Source organism: Pristiophorus japonicus, chromosome 1 (assembly GCF_044704955.1).
Source record: "Pristiophorus japonicus isolate sPriJap1 chromosome 1, sPriJap1.hap1, whole genome shotgun sequence".
Classification (NCBI taxonomy): Eukaryota; Metazoa; Chordata; class Chondrichthyes; family Pristiophoridae; genus Pristiophorus; species Pristiophorus japonicus.
This window is the reverse complement of record NC_091977.1, coordinates 15858646-15873316: the sequence shown is the minus strand read 5'-3', so window position 1 is coordinate 15873316 and position 14671 is coordinate 15858646. Positions and strand designations below refer to the sequence as shown.

General features: G+C 43.1%; 1 protein-coding gene across 3 annotated transcripts in view; it reads right to left on the bottom strand.

The window, feature by feature from the left end:
- Window positions 1–12684, bottom strand: part of add1 (adducin 1 (alpha)) — a 169955-nt gene extending 157271 nt beyond the window's left edge. For 2 of the 3 annotated variants that reach the window (XM_070877743.1, XM_070877749.1), the window contains exon 1: window positions 12476–12684. The gene's annotated coding sequence lies outside the window, so the exon portion shown is untranslated. The remainder of the gene's footprint in view (window positions 1–12475) is intronic. The other variant, XM_070877753.1, reaches the window with a different exon arrangement.
- Window positions 12685–14671: the final 1987 nt, after the last annotated feature.

Sequence of the window (14671 nt, the reverse complement as noted above, 5' to 3'; positions counted from 1 at the left end):
TTGTGGGACCAGAAGTCAATGGAGATTAGCAAACAAAGAAGTGATGAATCAGCAGAACTTGCTGCCATGTAGGATCCATGAATATCCCCACCCTCAACGATGATGGAGCCCAACAGGCGAGTGCAAAACACAAGGCTGAACTGTTTGCAACCATCTTCAACCAGACATGCCAAGTGGATGATCCCTCTCAGCTTCCTGCCAAGGTTCCCACTATCACAGATATCAGTCTTCAGCTAATTCAATTCACTCTTAATGATATCAAGAAATGGCGGAGTGCACAGGACACAGCAAAGGCTATAGGCAGATGCTGGCTATTCTGCGGCCAGTGGCTCACCTCCCAAGTCCCCAAAGTCTCTCCACCACCTACAGGGCACGTCAGGAGTGCGATGGAATGCTCTCCACTTGTCCGGATGGATGAAGCTGCAGCAACACTCTGAAAACTCAACCCTATCCAGGACAAAGCAGTCCGCCTGATCGGCACCCCATCTATTAGTCTAATCATCTACCCCCTCCACCACCAGTTGTAGTATGTACAGCAGCAACTCACCAAGACTTCTTCGACAGCATCTCCAAAACCCATGATTTCCACCACATTGAAGGAGGGCAGCAAGTACACGAGAACATAACCTCCACGTTTTCCATCAAGTCACATACTGCCCTGACTTGGGACATATATCACTATTCCTTCATCATTGTTCGGTCAAAATCATGGAACCCCTTACCGAACAGCACTGTGGGAACACCTTCACCACATAGATTGCAGCATTTCAACAGTCCATCACCAGCCACTCAGGGTAACCAGGGATGGGTAATGAACACCCCCCACATCTGCAGAATGGATTAAGAAAAAGCCTAAGGACTGAATATGGAGATCATTTCTGGTTACAACCTTCAATTTATTCTTTTTGCTAGTTTAGATATGCTCTGTATGACATAAGACGTTGGGAGGATTGGTGAGCACATAGTTACAAACACCATCACTACAAATGACCAACAGAAAGTAAACTGTGTGGTACTGCAGGACTTCAAGAGGGTGCTGCCCAACCCAGACAACCTAATTGAGGGTAAAAGCACAAAGAACTGTCATGATCGTTCTATCTCAGGCTGTTGTAATGCAAAATGTTTAACAATTCGTACTTATAGTTACATCACCTCTACAAACTCTTTCACATCCTTATGATCTAGACATCCAATTCCAGTTATTAACATGGCAGTTCCCTCCCCATCCCAAAAAGAATAAACAGGATTAAATTAGGAAACAAACGTCTCATTTTACAACTATTATTTGGGAGGAAAGGAGTTTTGAGATGTATTTCTAACTTGAATTATGCTTCTTCTCTCATCACAAGAGTTTGGATGGTTGGGGGGGGGGGGGTGGGGGGGAGGGGGCAGAGAAGGCCAAGTTATACTTGCTGTTTGACATATTTTCTACAATAACTACCACGTGGTGGAGGGAAAATAAAAATGCACACCATCTGGACTAAAGAGTGAGTGGCACCCGGATTTTATCCTATTCTAATTTAATTCTGCTCATCGGGTTGACATTTTATGTAATTAATTAAAACATGTTGTTATTACCATCCAGAAATATTCCAAGTTCAATCCCCAGTCTGTGCTTGGTTAATTTATATCAGTTGGAGGTGACAGGAGGGACATACAACTGGCCTCAGCCAGGGGATGGCAGAAATTCAACCTGGGATTCTACTTCTGAATGCTATCCCATAATCTTGCTGGAAGAGCACATATTATGGATATCAGGGAAACTAAAACTAGGGGACATAGTCTTAGAATAAGGGGCCGCCCATTTAAAACTAAGATGAGGAGGAATTTCTTCTCTGAGGGTCATAAATCTATGGAATTCTCTGCCCCAGAGAGCTGTGGAGGCTGGGTCATTGAATATATTTAAGGCGTACCCATATTTTTGAGCGATAAGGGAGTAAAGGGTTATAGGGAGCAGGCAGGGAAGTGGAGCTGAGTCCATGATCAGATCAGCCATGATCTTATTGAATGGCGGAGCAGGCTCGAGGGGCCAAATGACCTGCTCCTGCTCCTATTTCTTCTGTTCTTATGTTCTAGGTGAAGATTGCCTCAGCTGTGATGACTCCACAGCCAAATTAATTTCCAACACTGTCAAGGCTCACATATGATACTGAGTCAAACCATTTTTGGATAATGGTGTTCTGCTTACCAAACCGAGAAGAGGATAGAAGTGTAGAATCATAGAAATTTACAGCACAGGAGGCCGCCATTTCAAAAGCCTTGCAAAAGTCCATATATACTACATCAAATGCACTACCTTCCTGGTTACCTCCTCAAAAAATTCAATCAAGTTAGTCAGACACGACCTTCCCTTAACAAATCTATGCTGACTGTCCTTGATTAATCAGTGTCTTTCTAAATGAAGATTTATCCCGTCCCTCAGAATTTTTCCCAATAATTTTCCCACCACCGAGGTTAGACTGTCTGGCCTGTAATTACTCGGTCTATCCTTTTTTTTTTCATTTTTAAAAGAAAGGCACAACACGTTAGCAGTCCTCCAGTTTTCCGGCACACAGAGAGGATTGGAAAATGGTCAGAGCCTCTGCTATTTCCTCTTTTGCTTCTCAACAGTCTGGGATACATTTCATCTTGGCCTGGGAATTTATCCACTTTCAAAGCTGCTAAATCCCTGAATACTGCCTCTTGCTGTTTATTTCATCTAATATTTCACATTCCTCCTCCCTGATTGTAATGCCTGCATCACCCCTCTCTTTTGTGAAAACAGACGGAAAGTACAGGAACCATACCCACATCACCTTTATGGTCTTTAATAGGCCCTATTCTTTCTTTAGTTATCCTCTTGTTCTTAATGCATTTGTAAAAGATCTTTGGGTTTTCCTTGATTTTACTTGCCAAAATGTTTTCATGTTCTTTCTTTGCTTTCCTAACTTCCTTTTTAATTTCACTCCTGCACTGTTTATACTAGGGTTTCTGCAGTATTGAGCCCTCAGTATCTGTCATGTCTCCCTTTATTCTTTATCCTACCCTGTATGCATTATCTGTTCCTACTCATATCTGCAAGAACTGCTCACTATTCCAGGATCATTCTGGAATGCAAAAATAACTCCCAGCTACTATTCTCTACTGCTAACCGTCTCTTAAATCCCTCTCCCCTGTCTCTACCACACTCACCACCAATAAGTGTGAGGAGCTCATGGACTTCTTTGTCTCAAAGATTGAGACCACCCGATCAACTGCCTCTGCGAGTTCCCTTCCTTCACCTAGCCCACAGGGACAAACATCATCTAAGGCTCCCACCTGCCCTAGCCCTAAACTCACATCTTTCTCTAGATTCTCTTTAATCTCCCCAAGCTCATCTTATCCAGGAGACCCACTTCCTGCTCCCTTGACCCTATTCCCACTAAACTGCTGACCACCCAACTTCCTTTTTTGGCTCCCATGTTAGCTGACATTGTTAACATTTCTCTCTCCTCAGGTACTCTCCTTCATCAAATCTCTCATCAGCCCTCTCCTCAGAAAACAAACCTCGACCCCATTTTGTTTGCTAGCTATCGCCCCATCTCCAACCTCCCTTTCCTGTCACAAAGATAAACGATCCCTCCTCGTCCTTCTGGACCTGTCTGCAGCCTTTGACACAGTTGACCACTCCATCCTCCTCCAACGCCTCTCCACCATCGTCCAGCTGGGTGGGATTGCACTCGCCTGGTTCCATTCTTATCTATCTAATCGTAGCCAGAAAATCTCCTGCAATGGCTTCTCTTCCCACTCGCGCATCGTTACCTCTAATGTCCTCCAAGGATCTGTCCCTAGCCCCCTCTCATTTCTCATCTATATGCTGCCCCTTGACGACATCATCCAAAAACACAGTCAATTTCCACATGTACGATGATGACACCCAGCTCTATCTCTCCACCACTTCTCTCAACCCCTGCTTGGTATCTACTGTTGTATATGTAAACCTGTAAATACCTTGTTTAACCACCAGAGAAGAGCTCATCCCCTGGAGTCCTAAGGGATCCCACAATCCCTTGGGAGCACTGGTACTTAAGGAGGCCTCAGGCTGGAGAGGCACTCTGGAGACCTGCAATAAAAGACTACGGTCACGCTTTACTTTGAGCTCACAGTATCTGGTCAGACTCTTTATTCATATACTACATCTACATTGTCAGATTGCTTGTCCGACAGCAGAAATTTCTCCAATTAAATATTGAGAAGATGGAAGCCATTATCTTTGGTCCCTGCCACAAACTGCATTCCCTAACCACTGACTGCATCCCTCTCCCTAGCATCAATATGAGGGTGAACAAGACTTTTTGAAAACTAGGTGTCATATTTGATCCAGAAATGAGTTTCCAGCCACATATCCACGGCATAACTAAAACCACCTTTTTCCACCTCCGTAACATTGCCCACCTCTGCTCTTCTGCTGCTGAAACCCTCATTAATGCCATTGTTATCTCTAGACTTGACTACTTCAACTCACTCCTGGCTGGCCTCCCATATTCTACACTATGTAAACTTGAAATCATCCAAAACTCAGCAACTCGTGTCCTAACTCGCACCAAGTCCTACTGATCCATCACCCCTGTGCTTTCTGACCTACATTAGCTCCCAGTTAAACATGCCTCGATTTCAAAATTCTCATCCTTGTTTACAAATTATATGGCCTTGCCCCTCCCTATCTCTGTAATCTTTTTCAGCCTCAACCCCACAAGATGGTGACAGATTAGGAAAAGGGAAGGTGCAACGAGACCTGGGTGTCATGGTACAGCAGGCGGTTAAGAAAGCAAATGGCATGTTGGCCTTCATAGCGAGGGGATTTGAGTACAGGGGCAGGGAGGTGTTGCTACAGTTGTACAGGGCATTGGTGAGGCCACACCTGGAGTATTGTGTACAGTTTTGGTCTCCTAACCTGAGGAAGGACATTCTTGCTATTGAGGGAGTGCAGCGAAGGTTCACCAGACTGATTCCCGGGATGGCGGGACTGACCTATCAAGAAAGACTGGATCAACTGGGCTTGTATTCACTGGAGTTCAGAAGAATGAGAGGGGACCTCATAGAAACGTATAAAATTCTGACGGGGTTAGACAGGTTAGATGCAGGAAGAATGTTCCCAATGTTGGGGAAGTCCAGAACCAGGGGTCACAGTCTAAGGATAAGGGGTAAGCCATTTAGGACCGAGATGCGGAGGAACTTCTTCACCCAGAGAGTGGTGAACCTGTGGAATTCTCTACCACAGAAAGTTGTTGAGGCCAATTCACTAAATACATTCAAAAAGGAGTTAGATGAGGTCCTTACTGCTAGGGGGATCAAGGGGTATGGCGAGAAAGCAGGAAGGGGGTACTGAAGTTGAATGTTCAGCCATGAACTCATTGAATGGCGGTGCAGGCTAGAAGGGCCGAATGGCCTACTCCTGCACCTATTTTCTATGTTTCTATGTTTCTATATTCCCTTCTCCCTGGTATGCTTGTCTAGCCTCCCCTTAAATGCATCGATACTATTCATTTCAACCACTCCCTGTAGTAGTGAGCGCCCATTCTCACCACTCTCTAGGTAAAGAAGTTTCTTCTGAATTCACCATTTGATTTCTTGGTGACTTTCTTATATTGATGGCCTCTAGTGGAAACACTCTTCATATCTACCAAAATCTTTCATAATTTTAAAGATCTCTATTAGGTCACCCCTCAGCCTTCTCATTTCAAGAAAAAAAAAGAGACCCAGTCTGTTCATCCTTTCCTGATAGGTATACCTTCGCATTTCTGGCATCATCCTTGTAAATCTTTTTTGCATCTGCTCCAGTGCCTCTCGAACCTTTTTATAACATGGCGACCAGAACTGTACAGAATACTCCAAGTGTGGTCTAACCAAGGTTCGATACAGTTTAGTATAACTTCAATACTTTTCAATTCAATCCCTCTAGAAATAAACCCTAGTCCTTGGTTTGCTTTTTTTTGGCCGTTAGCCTGTGTTACTGCTGTAAGTGATTTGTGTATTTGTACTCCGAGATCCCTTTGCTCTTCTACTCAGATTCATATTTTCCAAGTAATATGTGACCTCCCTATTTTCTTACCAAAATATAATACCTTAGAATCTGTGTTCATTTCATTTGCTAATTAAATTCTTCAAGTTTATCAATGTCTTCTTGTAATTTGTTGCAATCATCCTCAGTACTGACTATCATCCCAAATTTTATGTCATCTGCAAATTTAGAAATTGTGTTTTTGATTCCAAAGTCTAAATCGTTAATAGAAATTGTGAACAGTGGTCCCAGCACTGATCCTTGTAGAACAACATTTCCCGCCTTCTGCCACTCTGAATAGCTACCCTTAACCCTATGCTCTGCTTTCTGTCTTAAAACCAGCTAGTTACCCATTCTGCCACCTGTCCCCTGACTCCGCATTCTCTGACCTTATTCATTCGTAAATTATTTGAAAATCTAGATAAGTTACATCTACTACATTACCCTGTCTACTTTCTCTGTTACCTCTTCAAAAAATAGGTTATACACAAAATCTGCTTATAGTTCCACTCCAATTATATTGTAATTTTTACAGAATATGCTTTAGTACTGTAAAATAGATCCATCAAAATGAGACCATTCCCCCTGAAATTTTGGGGTTGGAAAACAAAGCACAGGCACACAAGGGCATTTCAACTTGAAGGACAAATAATCTATTAATTGTTGAACAAAAAGCAACTCTTGTACACAGATCATTGATTTTCAACAATTCCAAAGTACACCTACTTGAGTTGTAACTATCAATTAGCAAACCAAGTTTACAATTTCACTATATACACACAACTTTTAATCTAAAATTAAGGTTTGTATCATCATACCTCAAAGATGTTATGCATCTATAGGGCAAAAACTCATGATTGGCTGAAATAATACTATCTGCCATATTATATTGGCAGAAACCAACAACCAGAACAAAACTAAATTACTCAATTCGTTTTCCAAGACTCTCATTCACAAACCAATAATACAAAATTAATAAGATCTCTGGAAAGATGTTATTTTTCCTTCTTTTGGCAGTTATGTTTGCTTTACATAGAAACATAGAAAATAGGTGCAGGAGTAGGCCATTTGGCCCTTTAAGCCAACACCACCATTCAATATGTTCATAGCCGATCATGCAACTTCAGTACCCCATTCCTGCTTTCTCTCCATACCCCTTGATCCCTTTAGCCCTAAAGACCATATCTAATTCCCTTTTGAATATATCTAACGAACTGGCCGCAACAACTTTCTGTGGTAGAGAATTCCACAGGTTCACAATTCTTTGAGTGAAGAAGTTTCTCCTAACATTTAGGAGTTAAGACAGTCCTAAATGTCTTACCCCTTATCCTTAGACTCTGACCCCTGGTTCTGGACTTCCCCAACATCGGGAACATTCTTCCTGCATCTAACCTGTCCAATCCCGTCAGAATTTTATATGTTTCTATGAGATCCCCTCTCATTCTTCTAAATTCCTGTGAATATAAGCCTAGTCAATCCAGTCTTACGTCATGTCAGTCCTACCATCCCAGGAATCAGTCTGGTGAACATTCGCTGCACTCGATCAATAGCAAGAATGTCCTTCCTCAGATTAGAAGACCAAAACTGTACACAATATTCAAGGTGTGGCCTCACCAAGGCCCTGTACAACTGCAGTAAGACCTCCCTGCTCCTATACTCAAATCCTCTCGCTATGAAGGCCAACATGCCATTTGCCTTCACCTGCTGTATCTGCATGCCAACTTTCAATGACTGATGTACCATGACACCCAGGTCTCGTTGCACCTCCCCTTTTTCTTAATCGGTCACCATTCAGATAATATTCTACCTTCCTGTTTTTGCCATCAAAGTGGATAACCTCACATTTATCTACATTATTCTGCATCTGCCATGCATTTGTCCACTCACCTAACCTGTCCAAGTCACCCTGCAGCCTCTTAGCATCCTCCTCACAGCTCACACTACCACCCAGCTTAGTGTCATCTGCAAACTTGGATATTACATTTAATTCCTTCATCTAAATCATTAATGTATATTGTAAATAGCTGGGGTCCCAGCATGATCCTTGAGGTACTCCACTAGTCACTGCCTGCCATTCTGAAATAAAGTTCACAAGCCGTTTATTCCTAATCTTTGCTTCCTGTCTGCCAACCAGTTCTCTATCCACGTCAATACATTACCCCCAATACCATGTGCTTTAATTTTGCACCCCAATCTCTTGTGTGGGACCTTGTCAAAAGCATTTTGAAAGTCCAAATACACATCCACTGTTTCTCCCTTGTCCACTCTACTAGTTACATCCTCAAAAAAGTCTACAAGATTTGTCAAGCATAATTTCCCTTTCATAAATCCATGCTGACTTGGACCGATCCTGTCACTGCTTTCAAAATGTGCTGCTATTACATCTTTAATAATTGATTCCAACATTTTCCCCACTACTGATGTCAGGCTAACCGGTCTATAATTCCGTGTTTTCTCTCTCCCTCCTTTTTTAAAAAAAGTGGAGTTACATTAGCTACCCTCTGATCCATAGGAACTGATCCAAAGTCGATAGAATGTTGGAAAATGACCACCAATGCATCCACTATTTCTAGGGCTACTTCCTTACGTACTCTGGAATGCAGACTATCAAGCCCTCGGGATTTATCGGCATTCAATCCCATCAATTTCCCGAACACAATTTCCTGACTAATAAGGATTTCCTTCAGTTCCTCCTCTGTCCCCTAGTATTTCCAGGTGGTTATTTGTGTCTTCCTTAGTGAAGACAGAACCAAAGTATTTGTTCAATTGGTCTGCCATTTCTTTGTTTCCCATTATAAATTCACCTAATTCTGACTGCAAGGGACCTAACAGATGTCTTCACTAATCTTTTAAGCATTTTTACACAATTGCAAAAATTAATTTTAAACATAACACAAAACATTCTCAGCCATAAACCTATTTTATCTTAGAAATCCCTGTAATAACATTCCTTCATATAGACCTGCCATATTCTCTGCGGGCTAAGATTCTACCAAGGCTTTCTTGCCAATATTTCTGATGTACTGAACATGCTCCAACTCAGTTTGCAACCTATGACAATTAGGAGACTAATTTTTAACCTCACTCTGCTGTTGCAATGTTAGTGTAGCCAGAATATTTATTCTTAAAATTTTTACCACCAAAAGAAAAAAGGCCGGGCTGAACTGTAGTAAAGTGAACCGCAGGCAATGTTTAGCATATGGCCAAGCAAAGTTTAGTCTAAAATGGGTTTTGTGTGGAGGATCTTTTGAGACATGCTGGATAGTAGCTATAATAGATTATTGGGAACTAGATACGTAATTGAACTGAATAAATGATAATGGTGATTTTTATTGCTTGGGCGAGTTATCTGAATGTTTTAAAGAGAACAGTCACCAGAAGCAAAACTATAAAATGCAGAAACTCATTTTTTTTATTTCAGCTGGCTCCAGTCTTGACCTCAGACCTACGCTACGCCCACCTCAAGTACTAAATATTACTCCTTCCAGATGGAAATAATTAATGTCATTATAATTCAGGCGCTCCAGTATTGAGAAGTAAATCAATGAAAATTAATATATAGAGCACTATATACAATAAACTAGCCCAATAAAAGCTAATAAACAGAAACACTAAGCGACAATATAAATACAGCTGGAGCTACAACCCAGGAGTCAGAGAAAAGACAAGGAGGCACAAGTTGGGAGGGGTGAAGAGTGAGACAGTGATATATACAAAAACTTATAAAAACAATGAAAATGTGCAAAACGCAGAGACGCATACGCTCATCAGTGAGCATGAAATAAGTGTCTGGTAAATACACAGAATGATGAGCTCTTTTGAGATTAAAACAATCTTATAATTAAAGCCTGTGAACTTTATTTCAGATAAAATCATGGTCAATATATTTTTTGAAAGCTATTAATCTTGCTTCTGTACCCAATGCAATAGTTAAATACTGTAGCATAGTCAACTTGGCTGCAAGCAAAAGCAGAGTTCTAAAGCAAATCCTAGCAAGCCTGTATTTTATCTAGCTGACCTAGCTAAAAAGATTAAGCCTAAAACTGCATACAACCATCTGCCAAAGGCAACTATTGACTGAATTATCTGATCAACTGTACTGCAACAGAAAGTCTACCAACTGCATTTTATAACTAAATACAAAATGTTAGTCATTTAAAAAATATAAATCACAAGAATTATTTTCAATATTTTGTGTAATATTGATGTATTTTGGGTTCAATAGTTTAAACGTGGTTTGTAAAATTAAAATTATTAGAGCCTACAGCTGCAAAAAATTGTGTTACAGCCAAGTTCCATTATTTTCAACTGACTGCAGATACATCAACATGGTTAAATCCCTTGCATAAATAAGTTGGGAGAGGTAAAGGAATCATTGCATGGGGGAGGATGGTGAAGGAGAATTATGAAGTCAACCTATAAAAGAAAAGACACTTGGCCCATATCTGAAATAATTTCAAATGGCCAAATTGTTCTTTTGTAGCTGATTTCACAACTTTGGAATCCTCCCCAAAACAACCATCTGGTCCACTTAAACACAGGACCTGCAAATCTGATTCCAGCAGGAAAGTTACAAATGTTAAGTGGTCATCACATTAATGCAACTGTGAAAACTGGAGCACTGTCTTCCAGCTTCAAAGCAGGAAATACTGTACGAGCCAATACTTGAACATTTTATCTGTCTCAAACACAAAATCCACCTTCTTAGCCTATATCATAAGTCTGTACAATACAGAAACAATTGGAACTACTGTAACAGTTTATTGATAAGGGTAAAGCCATTGTGCTGAAGCTAGATAGTGCTCTGATCAGGCCACACCTTGAATTATGTTCATTTCTTGTCACCGAATGAAATAGGATTTTATAGATGACATAGAAAAGGCTAACCCTGAAGCAATGGTCCAAACTAAGCCACGACTGCAAAACAAAGTAAACTAGTAAGTCAATTTGAAGACTGAAGCATTTTATATGTTATTAATACATGGCATGGTTTTCCAGATTGGATAAGAGGCAAAAACACTGGAACTTTTCTAATAGTTAAATGCTGTAATGGTTTGGGGGGGTGGGGAGAAGCAGAAGTTTCTATGGAAGGATGAACAAAATGGATCAGATGGCCTCCCTTATTTTATTATAGAAGCATAGACTTTTCTTGGGCGAGGAAGAAAGAGTGGAATGGGAAATTAATAGCAAGCCATTTTCACATTTTAGGATTACTCGCAACATAACCTCACTCTTCTGATTACCATCCTCTGGTTATCCAAGGCCAGCAATGTTCCCATCCATTGAAAGACATGGCAGTAGGTTTCCAACTGTGCGCCCCCAGCCTACCCATCTTATTAATGTTGATGACAGTGTCCTGCGTCAGTTAGGACTTAAACTCAATACCTGAACAACCAAAACTATAAAGCAAGCCTCATCCCAGGAGCCCTTACAACTCATAAACACATACTGCACTAAAGCATACACATTACATTGTTAATATAAGGTTTAGCCAAAGTAGTTAAGTCAATAATATTTAGCAATAAAACAGATCATACAAACTAGCAGCACCAGAGCAGTTGATTACCTCAAAACCAGAATAAAACCCACAGATGGAGTGAATTACAAAAATGTGAAATGCTATGAATACAAGGACACTTGCGCTTCTCTACCTCCCAATACCCTTGATTTAAAAAAAAGTTATACTAATCGTAGACTCCATTCAAATGTACACGACTTGTCATTTCTCATCCTCCTCCTGGATTGCAACAACTACTAAACCGCGATTCTGCTTATCGACATCGTACACGTTGTCATATTTCATCTTGCAGTAATCCAATTTACTGGCACACGACTGCAATACAAACCAGAGGACAAGATGCAGCGGGAGAGATCAGTGTGTGTGTATGTGTTCGGGGGGGGGGGGGTATATTTTTTTTACATGGGGTCATTGTACATATGTGTGTGTGTGTGTGTGTATATATATACAGAGAGGGAGGGTGGGGGGGGGGTATATTTTATTACATGGGATCGTTGTACATACATGTGTGTGCATGTCTAGGGCGGGGGTTATTTTTTATTACATGGGTTCGTTGTGTGGGGGGGGTTAAATTGGTTTATTACATGCAAAGTTAATAAAATATGTAGTTGCTTTTATCTTTTGCACGAAGCTAAGTAACCGTGCTGGTGGAGATCGAGGAGGGAGGTGGAAGAAATACAACGTTACCAGGAGGAGAAGGACTGCGGGGGGCGGGGGGGGGGGATAGATGGTTTAACAGTGCATTGCAATAAAAATCGGTTCACAGCTCAACAACAAAACGAAATACAAGCCACACGGAGGGAGAAGGGAGCGGGAACCGCCGCCACAATAACGTCAGCCAGACATGCACACACACGGATGCTTGCTGCAGCCCAGCAGCCGCCGGATTTACATTGAGCGCCGCCCGCTTCGCTCGGGCCCTTGCTGCAGCTCCTTACCTTGCAACGCGCGGCTCGTTATTTGAGGGTGTGTGTGTAATTTGTTTTATGAGGAGATATTAATTTTTTTTCTCTCTTCCCCTCCTCGTCTAACTCCGCCTCTCTAGTACAAACACACTGACATTGGGGCACGGCGACAGCGGCTCGAGCAGATGAAGGGGGCGGCGGACAGACGGACAGCCAGCGGAGGCGGCTCGCGCTAACATCGGCTTCTCTCATTGGACCATAACGGGAGGGCGGGACGAGTGCGACTGGAGAGCGAGCGAATAAGAGAGAGAGAGAGAGAGAGAAAGGGACGTGTTTGTTTTAAAGATGCGTTGATTTCATTGGTCGGATTTCGGATGGTCTCCCATTTCTCTCCTCGCCCGCCCTCCTTCCACTTACGCAAATACGCTGGAGACCTATGCCCCGCCCCTCCCCATCCCGCGCGCGCATTTGCGCGAGGCTGCAACTGCCACCCCCAACCCCGTGCTGCGCGCGCGCGCGCGTGGGAGCGCGCCCTTGGCCAACGGTCCTGCGCGCGCGCGCGCCATCGACGGCATCGAATGTGCTTTTTAAAAAAAAAATCATTGTTCATTCATTCACGGGATGTGGGCGCCCCCAGGCACGGCCTGGCATTTATTGCCCATCCCTAAATGCCCTTGAGAAGGTGGTGGCAAGCCACGGATTGGCAGGTAGCAAATGTAACACCGCTATTCAAGCAAGGAGGGAGAGCGCGAAAACAGGGAACGACAGGCCAGTTAGCCTGACATCAACTGACCCCGCTGGAGTGGAACTAAACTATAGAACTAATGGGAACCTGTTCAACCTTCGCCTCCAGGCTAGATCCAAGGTCGTCCCATTCTCTGTCATCGAACTACAGAACACGGACGACACTTGTGTCTGCGCACACTCGGGCGCCGAACTCCAAGCCAACGTCAACACCTTCACCGAGGCGGACGAAAGCACGGGTCTTACACTAAATATCCCTAAGACAAAGGTCCTCTACCAACCTGCCCCCGCCACAAAGCACTGCCCCCGCCCCCCCCCCCCCCCCCCGGTTATCAAAATCCACAGCGAGGCCTTGGACAAGGTGGACCGTTTTTCATACAAAAGCAAAATACTGCGGATGCTGGAATCTGGAAATGAAAACACTGGAAATCCCAGCAAGTCAGGCAGCATCCGTGGAGAGTTCAGGTTTCGGGTCAATGACCCTTCTTCAGAACTGGAGAGTGATGAATTGGAGAGTGAGGCATTTTCCATACCTCGGGAGCCTACTGTCAACAAGGGCAGACATCGATAATGAGGTCCAGTGTGCCAGCGCAGCCTTCGGTCACCTGAGGAAGAGAGTGTTTGAAGACCAGAACCTCAAATCTGGCACCAAGCTTATGGTCTACAAGGCAGTAGTGATACTCACCCTCCTTTATGACTCAGAGATGGGACCATATACAGTAGACACCTCAAAGCGCTGGAGAAGTACCATCAGCGCTGCCTGCGCAAGATCCTACAAATCCACTGGGAGGATAGACGCAACAACATCAGTTTGTCGCTCAGGCCAGCATCAAAGTGCTGACCACGCTCGACCAGCTCCGTTGGGCGCACGACATCGTCCGCATGCCCGACACGAGACTCCCAAAAAAAGCGCTTTACTCGGAGCTCCTACACGGCAAGCGTGCCCCAGGTGGGCAGAGAAAACGTTTCAAGGACACCCTCAAAGCTTCCTTGATAAAGTTCAACATCCTCACCAGCACCTGGGAATCCCTGGTCCAAGATCGCCCAAAGTGGAGGAAGAGCATCCAGGAGGGCACTGAGCACCTCGAGTCTCGTCGCCTAGAGCATGCAGAAATCAAGCGCAGACAGCGGAAGGAGCGTGCGGCAAACCAGACTCCCCACCCACCCTTTCCTTCAACCACTGTCTGTCCCACCTGTGACAGATACTGTAATTCCTGTATTGGACTGTACAGCCACCTAAGAACTCACTTTTAGAGTGGAAGCATTGTTAAGGAAGTGGTATTAGGGCACTTAGAAAATCATAACATGATAAGGCAGAGTCAATATGGTTTTATAAAACGGAAATCGTGTTTGACAAATTTATTAAGAGTTTTTTGAGGATGTAACTAGCAGAATAGATAAAAAAGAACCAGTGGATGTAGTATATTTGAATTTCCAAAAGGCGCCACATAAAAGGTTATTACACAAGATAAGGGATCATTGGAT